Source organism: Antechinus flavipes, chromosome 1, assembly GCF_016432865.1.
Source record: "Antechinus flavipes isolate AdamAnt ecotype Samford, QLD, Australia chromosome 1, AdamAnt_v2, whole genome shotgun sequence".
In the NCBI taxonomy this organism is placed as follows: Eukaryota; Metazoa; Chordata; class Mammalia; order Dasyuromorphia; family Dasyuridae; genus Antechinus; species Antechinus flavipes.
This window is the reverse complement of record NC_067398.1, coordinates 282227227-282245627: the sequence shown is the minus strand read 5'-3', so window position 1 is coordinate 282245627 and position 18401 is coordinate 282227227.

The following is an 18401-nucleotide window of genomic DNA, read 5'->3' as shown; positions in this document are numbered from 1 at the left end:
GACTTGAGCCATGAGAGCATATGCTCCCAATTTTCCCTCTGAGACATGGGAACTTCTTACTCAGCAGGCATATGTGCTGAATTCCGTGGTTTATTGGATGAGTGTGGGAGGTTTATTTGCCAAAACTGGATCTGCTTACTTTAGTGCCACCTCATTTTGGAGATGGCATTACTTATTCTTGCCTTGTCATCCTTAAAGCACATGAAAATTATAGTCTATCTATCAACAAACCAATAACATGACCAATAACAAAACAACATGAAACCCTTAACCATTGGTTGATTTAAAAAAATCCAAAGTATTAACATAAGGCCTCTCTCCTTCTCCCATCCATTAATTGGTTTAGAGGAAGGGAACAAGGGCAAGGAAGGTGAACCAGAAAAGGAAAGTCAAACACAAGTCCTGATTTGGGGTTGAGGAAGTTCCCAAGAATGAGCAGATGCATAGACATAAGAGTGTGTGGTACATAAAATTCCTTAATGAACAGTTTGTTGGGAAAATTACACAGAGGCACATTTGGGGGCTTTGCCACCTACTTTCTTTGAAATGAGAAGCCAGGGGTTGATCTACTTTTTTCCCTGATGGTTCATCAAGTCTGCCTAGAAAGAACCATACAACTTCTACTACTCTGATGTTTTTAATGTTTTCCAAAGGTTTTTGCCAAAAGTCTTAGAGAAAAAATGTTTTTAAATGAATCCTTAAAAATCTTATGAACTTGTAGTCCTATAAAGAAAAGTAGGTCTTATCTTTCATAGTCTTCTCTTTCATTAATCTCTATGGATCCATATCTGGAGGTTATCAGGACCAAGCATTTACTTTCTCTTTATTCCCAGGAGTGATTCTCTTAGATTTCCCTTTTTTCCTTTGTTACAGAATTTGAAACTTGCTATAGTAAAATGATCATTAGAATTCAAAGTTTTGGATTCAAATGTTATCTTTGACCTCCTTGGGTGAATATAAGTAATTTAAACTTTTTGAGTCTCAGTTTCCTCCATTGTAAAAAGGAGATAATACTCATACTACTTACCTCACAGGGATATTGAAAGGAATATTTTTGTAAATTGAACATAATAATTCGAGACCAGGACTTTACCATCAGAAATTACAGAAGAGTTTTCTTTAATGAGACACAGGCATTAATGAGATCAATGCATGTGGAACACATCACTGCCAAGGACACATGCATGTCCTGATAGTTAGAATTCTACATCAAAAGTTCCTTATCTTTGATAAAATCTCCAATGAGTATGTTGCAAAGTGAACTCTGGGCCTGGAGTATCTGACTTCAGACATTTGCTAGCTGGGTGAGCCTGGCCAAGTCACTTGACTTCTTACCTCCCTTATCTTACAGAAGTGTTGAAAGCAATGCTTTTGTAAAATGAAAATAATAATTCGAGAGCAGGTCTTTATCACCAGAAATTAGAAAAGAGTTTTCTTTAATGAGTCACAAGCTTTGTAATCAGTGCAAAGAAATAGACACTATGGAACATGTCACTGAGCTACTTTTTGCTCAGTTTTCGCATCTGTAAAAATGAGGATAGTAAAAGCATCTACCTCCCAGTGTTTTATAAAGTTCAAATGAGATAATATTTGTGACATACTTAGTATAGTGCATAGTACATGGTAAGTAGTATAGGCATGTTAGTTATTATTTTCATGACAAATCTCCATATCATAAATACAGCCTACAAAACCATAATCTTTCATGGAATGGAATCATTATCAGAGATCAAACTCTTGCCTACAACCAACCAATTGTAATATCAATCCTTAAAAACTTATAATATTTCTAATTATTCAGTATTTCAGTCATGTCTGACTCTTCACAATCCCATTTTGTTGTTGTTGTTGTTGTTGTTGTTGTTGTTTTGGCAAAGATACTGGAATGGTTTGACATTTCCTTCTCTAGATTATTTTACAGATGAGGAAACTGAAGCAAATAGAGTTAAGTGACTTGTCCTGGGTCACGCAGCTAGTATCTGACGCTGAATTTGAACTCCGGTCTTCCTGATTCCAGGTCTAAAGTTCTCCACTGTTCCACCCAGTTGCCCTAATGTTTCTAATGTTTATTGCCCAAATTAAACATTTATTAACACCATGATATAAGGAATGACAGAGGAAGCCCTCCCAGAGGAGATCAAAATCATGTGGAAATAGTTGAGATCCATATCATTTCTATTGTCTCATCTGCTTGTGGAATTATAGCAAAGATGCTTCCAGTGACCCTGCAGGGAATGAGCTCCCATCTTAATATTATGTTCAACCAAAAAGCAATTATTTTGTCTACTTGCAAAACTAAAGTCTATAAAACATTTAAATGGAAAAGAATAATGTCAGGATAGCAATTTGTCTGAGAATATGTTCTATCTAAGCCATACTTAAAAAGATGACATATCTCAAGGAGAGACTATAGACTGATGTCCCAATAACTAACATTTAAATAGTGCCTTTGCCTTTACAAAGTCATATATGTATATACATACATATATCTATTTACACATATATACATATATGTATATATAATATAATATGTATGTATATGAAATCACACCTGATTCTCACGGTCTTTTAAGGTAGGTGCTATCATAATCATAATTCCCATTTTACAGAACAGGAAACTGAGATTGAGAGATATTAATTGAGTTGGCCAAATTAATAAAATTTTAAAAAGTCTAGGAGAATATTCGATCCCAAATCTTCTTAATTCCAAGTCTGGCCTTCTATCCACTTTGCTATAGTTTCAGGGTCCTTTCCATTCTGTTTCATATCCAAAACCATCATTCTTTAATTCAGGGAATATATTCTAAGGAGACAATAGCTGCCAAAAGTCCCAAGGAAGCTATGCAAAAAAAAAAAAAAAAAATCCAGGTGAATTGAGTAGTGGTGTGAGACTACTATACCTGATATGGACTGAGAGAAAGCTTATTTGTATGTGGGAAAGGCTTTTATATTTGCTCTCTGACTGTCAACTAGTAGCAGAGTGTTGGACTCAGGTGTGTTCTGGAAAATGTTTGCAGATAGATGATTGGGAAATGATAATATCAAGTACCCCTACAGGTGAGTCTTGATACTAAGTAGAGAAAGTGAAAGAATGAAATTTACATGTATTCTGATGTTCATAATTCACTTTTTTAAAAAATTTTTATTTAATAATTATTTTATGTTGACACTCGTTTCTGTTCCGATTTTTTTTTTCCCTCCCTCCCTCCACCCCCTCCCCTAGATGGCAAGTAGTCCTTTATATGTTGGATATGTTGCAGTATATCCTAGATACAATATATGTTTGCAAAACCGAACAGTTCTCTTGTTGCATAGGGAGAATTGGATTCAGAAGGTATAAATAACCCGGGAAGAAAAACAAAAATGCAGATAGTTCACATTTGTTTCCCAGTGTTCTTTCTTTGGGTGTAGCTGCTTTTGTCCGTCATTTATCAATTGAAACTCAGGTCTCTTTGTCAAAGAAATCCACTTCCATCAAAATATGTCCTCATAAAATATCGTTGTCGAAGTGTATAATGATCTCCTGGTTCTGCTCATTTCACTTAGCATCAGTTCATGTAAGTCTCGCCAGTCCTCTCTGTATTCATCCTGCTGGTCATTTCTTACAGAACAATAATATTCCATAACATTCATATACCACAATTTACCCAGCCATTCTCCAATTGATGGGCATCCATTCATTTTCCAGTTTCTCGCCACTACAAACAGGGCTGCTACAAACATTTTGGCACATACAGGTCCCTTTCCCTTCTTTAGTATTTCTTTGGGATATAAGCCCAATAGAAACACTGCTGGATCAAAGGGTATGCACAATTTGATAATTTTTTGGGCATAATTCCAGATTGCTCTCCAGAATGGTTGGATTCGTTCACAACTCCACCAACAATGCATTAGTGTCCCAGTTTTCCCGCATCCCCTCCAACATTCATCCTTATTTTTTCCTGTCATCTTAGCCAATCTGACAGGTGTGTAGTGGTATCTCAGAGTTGTCTTAATTTGCATTTCTCTGATCAATAATGATTTGGAACACTCTTTCATATGAGTGGTAATAGTTTCAATTTCATCCTCTGAAAATTGTCTGTTCATATCCTTTGACCATTTATCAATTGGAGAATGGCTTGATTTCTTATAAATTTGAGTCAGTTCTCTATATATTTTGGAAATGAGGCCTTTATCAGAACCTTTAACTGTGAAAATGTTTTCCCAGTGTGTTGCTTCCCTTCTAATCTTGTTTGCATTAGTTTTATTTGTACAAAAGCTTTTTAATTTGATGTAATCGAAATTTTCTATTCTGTGATCAGTAATGGTCTCTAGTTCATCTTTGGTCACAAATTTCTTTCTCCTCCACAAGTCTGAGAGATAAACTATTCTATGTTCCTCTAATTTATTTATAGTCTCGTTCTTTATGCCTAGGTCATAGACCCATTTTGATCTTATCTTGGTATATGGTGTTAAGTGTGGGTCCATGCCTAATTTCTGCCATACTAATTTCCAATTATCCCAGCAGTTTTTATCAAATAATGAATTCTTTTCCCAGAAGTTAGGGGCTTTGGGTTTGTCAAACACTAGATTGCTATAATTGACTATTCTGTCTTGTGAGCCTAGCCTTTTCCACTGATCCACTAATCTATTTCTTAGCCAATACCAAATGGTTTTGGTGACTGCTGCTTTATAATATAATTTTAGATCAGGTACAGCTAGGCCACCTTCATTTGATTTTTTTTTCATTAATTCCCTTGAGATTCTCGACTTTTTATTGTTCCATATGAATTTTGTTGTTATTTTTTCTAGATCAATAAAATATTTTCTTGGAAGTCTGATTGGTATAGCACTAAATAAATAGATTAGTTTAGGGAGTATTGTCATCTTTATTATGTTCGCTCGGCCGATCCAAGAGCACTTAATATTTTTCCAATTATTTAAGTCTGACTTTATTTGTGTGGAGACTTTTTTATAATTTTGCTCATATAATTCCTGACTTTCCTTTGGTAGATAGATTCCCAAATATTTTATGGTATCAACAGTTATTCTGAATGGAATTTCTCTTTGTATCTCTTGCTGTTGGGTTTTGTTGGTGATGTACAAAAATGCTGAGGATTTATGGGGATTTATTTTGTAGCCAGCTACTTTGATAAAATTATGAATTATTTCCAATAGCTTTTTGGTAGAATCTCTGGGGTTCTCTAGGTATACCATCATATCATCTGCAAAGAGTGATAGTTTGGTTTCCTCATTGCCTACTCTAATTCCTTTAATATCTTTCTCAACTCTTATTGCCGAGGCTAGTGTTTCTAATACGATATTAAATAATAATGGTGATAGTGGGCAACCTTGCTTCACTCCAGATCTTACTGGGAAAGGTTCCAGTTTTTCCCCATTGCATATGATGCTTACTGATGGTTTTAAATATATGCTCCTGACTATTTTAAGGAAAAGTCCATTTATTCCTATGCTCTCAAGTGTTTTTATTAGGAATGGATGTTGGATTTTATCAAATGCTTTTTCTGCATCTATTGAGATGATCATGTGGTTTTTGTTTGTTTGGTTATTGATATAGTCAATTATGCTAATAGTTTTCCTAATATTGAACCAGCCCTGCATTCCTGGTATAAATCCTACCTGGTCATAGTGTATTATCCTGGGGATGATTTTCTGTAATCTTTTTGCTAATATTTTATTTAAGATTTTAGCATCAATATTCATTAGGGAGATTGGTCTATAATTTTCTTTCTCTGTTTTCAGCCTACCTGGTTTAGGTATCAGTACCATGTCTGTGTCATAAAAGGAGTTTGGTAGGACTCCTTCAATCCCTATTTTTTCAAATAATTTATATAACATTGGAGTTAATTGTTCTTTAAATGTTTGGTAGAATTCACATGTGAATCCATCTGGTCCTGGGGATTTTTTCTTAGGGAGTTGATTGATAGTTTGTTCTATTTCTTTTTCTGAGATGGGACTGTTTAGGATATTTATTTCTTCCTCTGTTAGTTTGGGCAAGCTATATTTTTGGAGGTATTTTTCTATTTCATTTAAGTTGTCGAATTTATTGGCATAAAGTTGGGCAAAGTAACTCCTAATTATTGCTCTAATTTCCTCTTCGTTAGTGGTGAGTTCTCCCTTTTCATTTTTAAGACTAACAATTTGATTTTCCTCTTTCCTTTTTTTAATCAGATTTACTAAGGGTTTGTCTATTTTGTTGGTTTTTTCATAGAACCAACTCTTAGTTTTATTAATCAATTCAATAGTTTTTTTACTTTCAATTTTATTGATCTCACCTTTTATTTTTAGAATTTCAAGTTTAGTGTTTGACTGGGGGTTTTTAATTTGTTCCTTTTCTAGCATTTTTAGTTGCAAACCCAATTCATTGACCTTCTCTTTCTCTATTTTATACAAATAGGCCTCTAGAGATATGAAATTTCCCCTTATTACCGCTTTGGCTGCATCCCATACATTTTGGTATGATGTCTCATTATTATCGTTTTCTTGGGTGAAGTTATTAATTATGTCTATGATTTGCTGTTTCACCCAATCATTCTTTAGTATGAGATTATTTAGTTTCCAATTATTTTTTGGTCTACTTCCCCCTGGTTTTTTGTTGAATGTAATTTTCATTGCATCGTGGTCTGAAAAGGATTCATTTACTATTTCTGCCTTACTGCATTTGAGTTTGAGGTTTTTATGTCCTAATATATGGTCAATTTTTGTATAGGTTCCATGAACTGCTGAAAAGAAAGTGTATTCCTTTCTGTCTCCATTACATTTTCTCCAGAGATCTATCATATCTAACTTTTCTAGTATTCTATTTACCTCTTTGACTTCTTTCTTATTTATTTTGTGGTTTGATTTATCTAATTCTGAGAGTGCAAGGTTAAGATCTCCCACTATTATAGTTTTACTGTCTATTTCTTCTTGCAGCTCTCTTAATTTCTCTTTTAAGAATTTAGATGCTACACCACTTGGTGCATATATGTTTAGTATAGAGATTCATTATCCATGCTACCCTTTAGCAAGATATAGTGCCCTTCCTTATCTCTTTTAATTAGATCAATTTTTGCTTTAGCTTGATCTGAGATCAGGATGGCTACCCCTGCTTTTTTGACTTCACCTGAAGCATAGTAGATTTTGCTCCAACCTTTTACCTTTAACCTGCATGTATCTCCCCGCTTCAGGTGTGTTTCCTGTAAACAACATATTGTAGGATTCTGGCTTTTAATCCATTCTGCTAACCACTTCCTCTTTATGGGGGAGTTTACCCCGTTCACGTTTATGGTTAGAATGACCAATTCTGTATTACTTGCCATCTTGTTAACCCCAGTTTATGCTTTTCTCCCTTCTTTCCCCTTTCCCCCCCCCTTCCCAGTATTAAGCTTGTGAGCACCACTTGCTTCTCACAGCCCTCCCTTTTTAGTATCCCTCCCCCCGCCTTAAGAGTTCCTCCCCCTATCTTACCCCTTTCCCTCCCAGTTCCCATATTCCCTTCCGCTTAGCTTATTCCTTCCCTTTTCACTTTTCCCTTCTCACTTTTCAATGAGGTGGGAGAAGTTTCACCATGGATTGCATATGTCTTAAGATTTTTCACTTAAAGCCAATTCTGAAGGCAGTAAGATACCCACTATATTCATCCCCCTCCATTCTTTCTCTCAGATATAATAGGTTTCCTATGCCTCTTCATGAGATGTACTACCCCCACTTTACCCTTTTTCTGGTACAATGTCCTTTCCACATCAATTTCTAGAACAAGGTATACATGTATTCTTTATACATCTATATAGTCAAAATATAGTTCCCAAGATTAATCTTTACCTTTTTAGATTTCTCTTGAGTTCTATATTTGTAGATCAAACTTTTTGTTAAGTTCTGGTTTTTTCATCAGAAATAGATGAAATTCGCTTACTTTGTTGAATGTCCATCTTCTTCCCTGGAAAAAGATGCTCATTCTCGCTGGGTAAGTTATTTTTGGTTGCATACCAAGTTCCTTAGCCTTTCGGAATATCATATTCCAGGCCCTTTGATCTTTTAATGTGGATGCTGCCAGATCCTGGGTGATCCTTATTGTGGCTCCTTGATACTTGAATTGGGTTTTTCTAGCCGCTTGCAATATTTTTTCCTTCATCTGAGGGTTCTGGCATTTGGCCACTATATTCCTTGATGTTTTGATTTTAGGATCCCTTTCAGTGGGTGATCGATGAATCCTTTCAATGTTTATTTTTTCCTCTGTTCCTATGACTTCTGGGCAGTTCTCTTTGATAATTTCCTGGAAAATAGTGTCCAGGCTCTTTTTTTCATCATGTTTTTCTGGAAGTCCAATGATTCTCAGATTGTCTCTCCTGGATCTGTTTTCCAGGTCTGTTGTCTTCCCCAGAAGGTATTTCACATTTTTCTCCATTGTTTGATTTTTTTGGATTTGCTTGACTGATTCTTCTTGTCTCCTCGAGTCATTCAATTCCACTTGTTCAATTCTGATTTTCAGTGAAGTATTTTCTTCACTCACTTTTTAAAAATCTTTTTCTAATTGTCCAATTGAGTTCTTTTGTTCTGTGGAATTTTTTTCCATTTCGCCAATTTTGTTTTTTAGAGAGCTGTTTTCTGTTTCCAGTTCACTAATCCTATTTTTCAAGGATTTTACTTCTTTATCCACTCTCTCTTTAACTGACTTCTCCAGGCTCTTTTGCCAAGTCTCCCTCTCCTTTTCCCATTTTTCTTCTAGCTCCCTTGTGAGAGCCTTTTTAATCACTTCTATGAGGTTCATCTGTGCTGAGGAACAGATGATCTCCTCCTTTGGGGATTCACCTGGAGACTGTCTGTTTTTAGTCTCCTCAGGATTTAGAGTCTGCTCTCTATCTGTATAGAAGCTGTCAAGGGTTAAAGTCCTCTTCAGCTTCTTGCTCATTCTGTCTAATAATCAGAGACAAACTAGGAAAGAAAAACAGAAAAAACTGGAGTCTTTCTTTGGGGGAGGGGCTGGGTATGTTGTCGAGCTTCCTCTACAGACTGCAGGGGGCAGCAGTGAGGCACTAGCAGGACTGTGTTGCGCCTGCGCTCTGAGGTCCCAGAGCGTGCTGAGTCACTGTGGGGGGGGGGGGGGGGGGGAAAGGGAGGGGCGGCCAGGTCCTGAGAGACTCCAGCTGTTTGGGGTTGTATTCTTCAGCCCCGGTGTTTTTAGCTTCTCTGCTGGGCTGCTAACTTGCTGCCGGAGCAAAGTATCCAAACCTGTAGCGAAGCTCTCCCCGCAGAGATGGCTGCGATCACTCCCCACCTCCTCTCCCTTCTGCTCCCGTGCTCTCACTGCCGCTGCCCGCCGCCTGCGCCCGATCTAAAACCATCCCAGCCCTCCAGTAAAGACAGACCTTTCTTGGCGAATCTCAAGGATGTCTTCTCTTGGTAACTCTTTGTGGGTTTTTTTTCAGTCAAGCATTAATTCAGAGGCTTGTGATGAAGTGGATAGTGAGAGAAAGCGTGGAGCTTACACAGCTGTGAGCCTCCTCTCCGCCATCTTAACCGGAAGTCCCATAATTCACTTTGTTATATTACCATTAGCATATTATAATTTTTAATTACTATTATTATAATTCCTTTGTAGAAACACAAAAGTTATAATTAAATGCATCTGGAATGCAAACTGATATTTTTGTTCCTTTATATCATTTGTTTCATATTATAGTCTCTCCTGCCCTGTGTTTTTCTTCCACTATGGCTACCCAATTTCAATCTCTACAACCTACTGAGACTTCTTTTATAACTTAACTTTTAAAAAATATAGGCCAAAACCAATTGCTGGCCACATATGCAATTTTGTGTTTTGGTCCTTCATTACTGACCTGCTATTGCCTAGAATAAAACTTTGTTATTATAATTATACAGCAATTCAATTTATTGTTCATTTCGTTCACATTCATTTATTTGTCAAAATTCATTGTCAAAATTTTGACAATGAGATTGTAATGCCGGAGAAACTGAGGCAAGATAGAGATTAGAGAATTTTTAATATTTTATTAATTGGAGAGTATAATTGACTGGACAGGACTCTCGTCTCAAAGTATCCAGTGATGAATGGGAGAATCCCAAGTCTTTTTATACCGTTTTCAAACAAAGAAGGGGAAAGAAGTGGGAACTTCTTTACAAACCCATTTGATTCTATCAGGATGAGGGGAGGCTATAAATTCTTATTAAAAGCCAGAGTCAGAATGTCTGAATAAACAGAAGTAAAGATATCAATGAGGTATCTGGGATAGTCTTATTTTGGAATATTTTAGAGGGGGTAGTGTCATAAATTCTTGAGGGCAGAAGGTGTTAGTAGTCAAAAAGTCTGATCTCCCCCTCTTCTTAAGTCTCACATTGACAATTTATAAACTTAGAGCAAATGGTCCTCAGTCTTAATGGACCAAAGGGGTATTTTACAACTAAGGGGATTCAGGCAGAACAGTTAAGGAAACTGAGGTAGAACAATTTAGGGAAACGGAGGCAGAACTAATTAGGAAAACTGAGTCAGGAAAATTAAAGAGAACTGTGGCACAACAAGATGAACTTTTTTTCCAAAGTCAAACCCTCTCTATGTGTCCTTGATCCCAAAAGATTGCAACTGCAACTATTCTCTCTCTGTGTCTCTCTGTGTCTCTGTCTGTCTGTGTCTGTCTCTGTGTTTCTGTGTCCCTCCTTCTCCTCTTCCTTTTCCTCCTCCCTCTCTCTCTCTCTCTCCTTCTTTCCCTCTCCCTCTCTCTTTCCCTCCCTCCCTTTCTCTCTCTCTTCCTCTCTCCCTCTCTCCCTCTCCCTCTTTCTAAATTCTAAAGAAGTCTGTGCTGATAAAATAAATAAAACATCTGAATTTATTAAAGAAACAACAATAAATTGCCAGAATCAAAGGCAAAAAGGTCAATTCACAACCTATGAAGTAGAAATAAATGATTAGCCACAATTTCAATCACATTGTATGAATTAAAATAACAGCTTCAAAGAAATAATTGAAATTTTCAAAAATATAAATGTTCAGATTAATGAAACAAGAGTTAAGGACTTCTTAAATAACCTAATTTCAGAAAAAAAAAGAAATTGAACAAACTATTAACTCCCAAAGGGGAAAAAAAACCTAGGACCAGTTGGATTTATAAACTAATTCTGCTAAATATTTATAATTCCAATATCAAATAAAAATTTATAATTGTGACTTATAATCTATAATTCCAATATCAAATAAAACTGTAAAAGTAGGAAAAAATTTCCTAAATTTCTAAAAAAGTTTCTTCTATGACACAAATATAGTTTTGATAACTAAAACAGAAAAAGGAAATTATATTAGGAATATATAACAGTGTAAAAATATTAGAAAAAATAACCATATAACACTGTATACAATAATGAGGTTGAATTTATAATATGAATATAAGGCTTGTTAATGTTAAGAAAACACTTAATATGGCTAGGCCCTAGATTCTTTATTATTTTCTCTATTCACTCTTTTTATACTCAGTTCCTATGGACTTAATTCTCATCTTCATGCTGATGATTCTCAGATATGTAGGTCTTGTCTCTATTCTGAGCTTCAACCCAGATCACCAGTTGCCTTTTGGACAATTCTTTTTTCATTATTCAGTTTTATTTTATTTTCAATTCCAGACTCTTTCCCTTTACTGTTCCTCTTCCACTTACTGAGAAGGGAAGAAAAATAAACCAATTACAAATATAAATTCATGAAAACCATTTCTTCTTTAGTTCATTAGCCATTAGCTAACAAAACTAGGGGGAAAGAGGAGAAAAAATATACTTCAATCTGTACTCTCTCTCTCTAGAGAGTCTGTTGGACTTTTCAAAGGAATATCTTGTAGATATCTTAAAGTTAGCATATTTAAAACTGAACTTGTATCTTTCTCCCCAAACCCATCCATCTTTTAAACAGTTCCAGCTAAAATCCCATTTTCTATAAGAAGCCTTTTCTGATCTGCCTTAATGCTAATGACTGTCCTCTATGCCTGTCCCTAATTTACCCTGTATATCTTTATCTATATAATAGATATAAACATATATTTGTTTATTCTTCCATTCTCTAAGATATGTAAGTATGGTACCATCTTAACTTTTTACTTTCCTCACATATATAATCAGTGGACAAATCTTTTATTGAATCAGACTCTCATTATGCCTCCTCTGGATTATAACAACAATCTCCTAATTAATCTCCCCTCCTCAAGATTCTCTTTTCTTTAGTTTCTACTCCATACTCATCCCAAGTGATTTTTCTTAGGCATGGAGATGATTCACCCAAATAATGCCAGTAGCTTGCTTTTCCTTCTGAGATCAAATGTAAACTCCTTTCTTTAGCTTTTAGAGCTTTTTAACCACATTTCCTCAGTCTATTTCTCAAGCCTTATCATCATCATCATCATTATTTATATAGCATTTACTATGTGCCAAACACTGAGTTAACCACTTCACAATCATTATCTCATTTGATTATCACAATAACCATTGGAAGTAACTACATTTCATAGATGGGGAAACCGAGTTATACACAAGTGAAATGACTTGGCCAGGGTCATATAGCTGGGGTAGATTTGAATTCAGGTCTTCCTGACTCTGGTTCTGGACGTTCATCCTCCCAATCTGACCTTCTTTCCTTTCCTCACAAGTAGGATTCCATCTTTCACTGTCTTGTATTTAGCTACTTTGTATTTATTTGTATTGATTCTTTTAATATTTTAATATAACCTCTTATTGTACCTTCCATAACAATATAAGCATTTTAGGAAATATGACTTGTTTAGTTCATTGTATTCAGGATACTCAGGATAAGTAGGTGATAATACACTTAATAATACTTATTGATTGATTGAAATATAATTTTAGAACTGTTTTCTCAGAGGAAAAAAACATACTTTAACCCCAATATGTGATTTTCTAAAATTTTACCTTTTTCATTAATCAGTATTCCATTTACTACTAGCATTTTAGCCCTAGAAGAAAGTTAGCCAAAGAAGCTATTACTAATAAAGTTTGCAAAATGTTGTATAATTTTTCCCATTTTATTTTCAAAAATTCTGTGAGACAGATTCTATTATGATTTTGATTTTACAGAAAACAAGCCAAGAAAAGTTATCAGTACATAAGTCAGAAGCTGGATTCAAATTCTCATGATGTCAAACTCAAAACTCTTATCTGTTATACTACCAATACAAGTGATATTCTTTTTTAAAAATAGTATTTTATTTTTCCAAATACATATATAGTTGGTTTTCAGTATTCATTTCCATAAAACTTTGTGTTCCAAATTTTTCTCCTTCCTTTCCTTCCCTTCCCCCTCCCCAAGACAGAAAGCAATCTGATATAGGTTTTTCTTTTATTATTAAATATAAATATTAATTATCATTCTTTTAAACATATTTCCATTTGTTATATTGTATAAGAAAAATCAGATCAAAAGAGAAAAAACCATTGAGAAAGTAAAAAACAACAACAAAATTGAAAACATGGTGCTTTCATTCATTCAGTCTCCATAGTTCTCTCTGGATCCAGATGACATTTCCCAACCCAAGTCTATTAGAATTATCTATTGGAATCACTGCATTGTTGGGAAGAGCCAAGTCTATAACAGTTGATCATAATATAATATTGTTGTTTCTGTAAACAATGTGCTCCTGATTCTGCTCATTTCACTCAGCATGAGTTCACATAAGTCTTTCCAAGCTAAAAGTGATAGCAAGCAAACATGTCAATCAATTTTTTTGTGGTTTTGTTTTTGTTTTTTGCGGGGGAGAGGACAAGTAAGGTTAAATAATTTGCCCAGGGTCACACAGCTAATAAGCATCTGAGGCCATATTTGAACTCAAGTTCTTCTGACTTCAAGATCTATGCTCTATCTACTAACAGCTCTAGTGCTTTGTGCATAATAAATACTGAATGAACAATTTCCCACTTATTCATTGGTTAAAGTTAGCCTCCTATGTGGGCTATGCCATTTATTCCAGGACTTATTTATACTTCCCCACTGAGCCATAACACAATTCAGATATGTCACTATTCCTGGTTTTGCATTGAAATAGGAAAATCTTCCTTTGATTTATTTTCATGTCAAAAAAAAGCAAACAAAAAACCAACCATGAGGTCTTGAAGTCTGTGCCTGAAGAATAGAAGCTTTGGTAAATCCTACTAATCTGGATTATAGACCTAGCAATGGATTTTATATCAATGATCTGAGGATTGACCTTGATGAATTCACAAAGGCCTAATTCCAGAAGATAATTAAAAAAAAAAAACTTAATGAAGATATTTCTTTAAATTGTTGAAGAATTGTGCTCTGTGTCAAAAGGAGCACCTTTGTATGAAATCATAGGTTCATGTGTTAAAGTAGAAAAGAGCATCCCTAGATGGCATTTTCCTTGCTACCAAAAAGCTCGTGTGTACAATAGGTTGTCTAATAGATGACAGAATAGTCCCAGTATTTCTTTACTGGCAAAAACAAGGATTATACTGATTGAATCAGCAGCACAGTTTAAAATGATTGTCTCTGAGGGGCATAATTCTGAGATTCACTAAGTTGCTGTCAAATTAAATAGTTCAATTTTGTATTTACTAGTTATCTTTTCTGTACAAGACTAAAGTCCTATTTCAGATTCTCATTGTGAGGAAGAAATGATTCCACATTTTCAAATGATGAACAATCCCTCCAGTTGGTTCTGCCAAGCTGAAAAGACAGGAGAAATGTCTGCCATCTGAACGTGGGTCCAGCTTAGATGAAGGAGGATTGCAATTAGATTGTAAAAAGGGATAATAAATAAGTGAATCAAGATCAGGCATTCATCTCTGATCAATTAGTCTAGTAACCATGTCAAAACAGGAAAATGGGTCAGGATGACATGACTTATTTTTAATGAAATTATATTTGTTCTCTTCCTTTCTAAAGCATGCCTCTATCATAATGTCATGACAAGTAGTTGAATTGGTAGCCTATAGAGTAAATCCATCTATATTGACATCTACATCTGTATCTATATATGATATATGTAAATTTATGTGTATATAAATAGTATTATACGTAGTACGCACATATAAATATGTTAATTATATATATTAACTATGTAAGTTTATATTTAGCAAATAGTTAATCTAAAATATGTAATGCAAGTGGATAATAAACTGAGCCTAGGGTTAAAAAAGAAAACAGGTTGTGTTAGACGAAAAATTTTATGGTGCTTTTAATGATTTAAGCTGAGCCCATCTATTTAACACCAATTCTCCCAAATTATACTATATGGGTATGAATCATGAAATACATAATTTCAGAAGAATCAAAATGTCAAATTAATCAAAAAACAAAAGAGAGGTATTGGATTTAATGAGCTTGTACCATATTGGAAACAATAATTTAGGAATAAAAAGCAGCATAAAAGGCATCAGGAAGGACACAGATGACTAGAAAAGGAGGTGAATTCTCCCTGCAACTAGTGTCAAGTGATACATCAAGTGCTACCCTGGTATCTAAAAAAAAAAAAAAAAATACTAAAAGCTCTGGTAAAGGACTAGAATATTTTGGGTACTAGAATCCTCTACATTGCTGGTCACTGTACTAAAGGCTTTAAAAATATCTCATCTGTGGATAGATTTCAATCTGCATAAGTAGAAGGAGAACTCATGCCATTAGACCATGAGCTTCTTGGGAGCAGGGAGTGACTTGCCTTTCTTTGTACCTCTAGTATTTAGTATAGTTCCTGACACATAGAAGGTGCTTGTTGATTGACTAATTTATATACTGACAAGATCCATCAAAATAAATTGAATTAAGAATATTACAACTTCATAAAAAAGGTCAAGAAGGAAATTTGAAGAAAGAAGGATCACTTCTACTTTGGAAGATAAGGAAGATCCCGAAGGATGAGAAGATTGCCAATTGGCCTACCAGGGAAGAATATATATCCAGTCCTGGAAGATATACCTGAACAAATGCAAAGGACATTTGGAATAGGACAGCAATAAAATATAGAGAAAAGTTAGTAGCCCCAAATGCCAATATAAGTAGTAAGCAAAGAAAAGTAGTAATAAAGGGATGCCAGGTTTTGGAAGGCCTTAAATACCAGTCTAAGAGGATTGTATTTTCTATAGCATGTGATCAGATCTAAATTATAGTTTGGCAGCAACTAAAAAGAAGGGAGAGAATGAACTGAATCTGAACTAAACAATTTTTCTGAAAATGAGGTTAACCTGTTGTTTCTTTTCTCCTAAACTGTTTCATTAACCTTTCTATCTCCTTTTCTTTCCCTCTCAACCCACTTGTTTAAGTAACAAAAATATACTATGTTAAAGTGACACCTTCTATGGTCTTTTGAAAGTAGCACTAATTTCCCTAGATCAACTTACTCCTAAAATAATTGTAATAATATGCTGTTAGCCTTGAATAAAAGTAGACATTGTTCTTATTTTACTGGCGTGAAATCCAAAGTTCAAAGAATCAGAGAGACATAGTAAGAGTAGCAGATAGAGGAAGAAGGTGAAAGTTTCATTTCTCATGGTTGGATGCTCTAGTACAGAATTTCTTAAACTTTTTCCACTTGTGCCTCTTCCATCCCCCCCCCCCCCCCCCCCCCCCCCCCCGGCTGAGGTAATTGGAGTTAAGTGACTTGCCCAAGGTCACATAGCTAGGAAATGTTAAGTGTCTGAAGTGTCTGAGGCAGATTTGAACTCAGGTCTTCCTGATTTCAGGGCTGCTGTTGTGACTCCTTTTTGCCTGAAAAAATTTTACATGACCCCAAGTTTATAAGTACATAAAATATGTACTTATATATAAATATATATTTTATATATTCAATATAATAAATATATATAATATATATAAATAAATAAAAATAAAAAACTATAAAATAGGCATACCGATCAAACATTTACTGATAATAAATCATAATTTCATGACCCCCACATTTAGTCATGAGACTCTCTATGGGATTATGACCCATGGTTCAAGAAGCTTTGATATAGAGGACATTAAAAAGCTAGCTAATTGTGTAGTTGCCATTTTCCTGTCCCCAGACTCACCATTAATCTCCTTCTGTTCCTACATGCATGAATCAAGGCCACTTTTTTGCACCCCTCTTCTTCTCCCTCCCCCCCCAAAAAAAAACCTTGTTAGTAACAAGAGGCTGCAGCCAAGCCCAAGTGGATGAGGAGATGGATATCATGGGAGTGAATGTGGATAAAGATTTTAGAGAAGGACCAGCAGTTATCAAAACTAGATAACCATGCAGGGTTCTCCAAAGTCTCTCTTCTCAATTTGAGACAAGAATTGCTTAACTCAAGAGCAAATAATGATGGAAAAATCTCAGAATGATGATCATCTTTGGAGTGATAAGAACCAAGATCCTTATCCTCATCATTTTTTATTTCAGCACCTAAGATCATGGCAGGAACTGTCCCTGCTCTGAGAAGTACCATTCTAACCTTCAAGATGCTCCCTTTGGAGAGACCTGGTATATGTTTTAAAATTAAATGTTTTGGTGGACTAACAATTCTACCACTCAGAGTTCTCCTCCACATTCTTACTCCCTATATTTGGTAAAGGATTCCAAGATATTCTCAAAAGGATCCCTCACACTTAGCTGGGATAAATTGGTAAACCTTACTATATTATGATTCTTATCCAGAAGGAAAAGCCACGAGTCATTGGGACTGCCACTGTCATAGGGAGTATGTTAATCAGTCAATCAATCAATAACTTATGGTGGCTGAGGTACCGGGGACATAAAAAAGGACAAAAGACAATTCATAGCTTTAAAGGAGCTTATACTATAATGGGAAAAACAACTTACAAACAAGTATATACAAAGCAAGCTATATACAGGATAAATAGGGAAATAATTGACAATGGGAAGAAATTGGAATTAAAATGGGTCGCAAAAGTCTTCTAGTGTGATCCTATCTAGTGGATAAATCATGTAATCTTGTTTGCCTCAGTTTCTCATCCATAAAGATGAAATGGAAAGAGAAATGGCATGCCACTCCCAAATCTTTACCAAGAAAATCCGCAATGGGGTTATGAAGTGTCAGACATGTCTGAAATGACTCAACAAAAAGAAGGGATATTAGTTGGGATTAGTTGGGAGTTACAGAGATCAGTAGATGGTGTGGAAAAGGAGAAGGGAAAGTATTCCAAGCATTGAAGATGGAGTGCTTGATTCATATAACAGCCAGGAAGCCAGTGTCATTGGATGGAAGAATACATGTTTCAGAGATAAGGTATAAGGAGAGTAGGAAGGAAGAAGGGGTTAGATTCTAAAGAGTTGTGAATGTCAAATGGAGCATTTTGTATTTGATCTTAGTGGCTAGAGAGGGAAGGAGATAAGAAACCCATCACAAGTCTTCCATGTATTTTCTCCCCTGTGGAACACCTCCAATGTAAAGAAGAAAACAGAGATCATTCCAGGGTT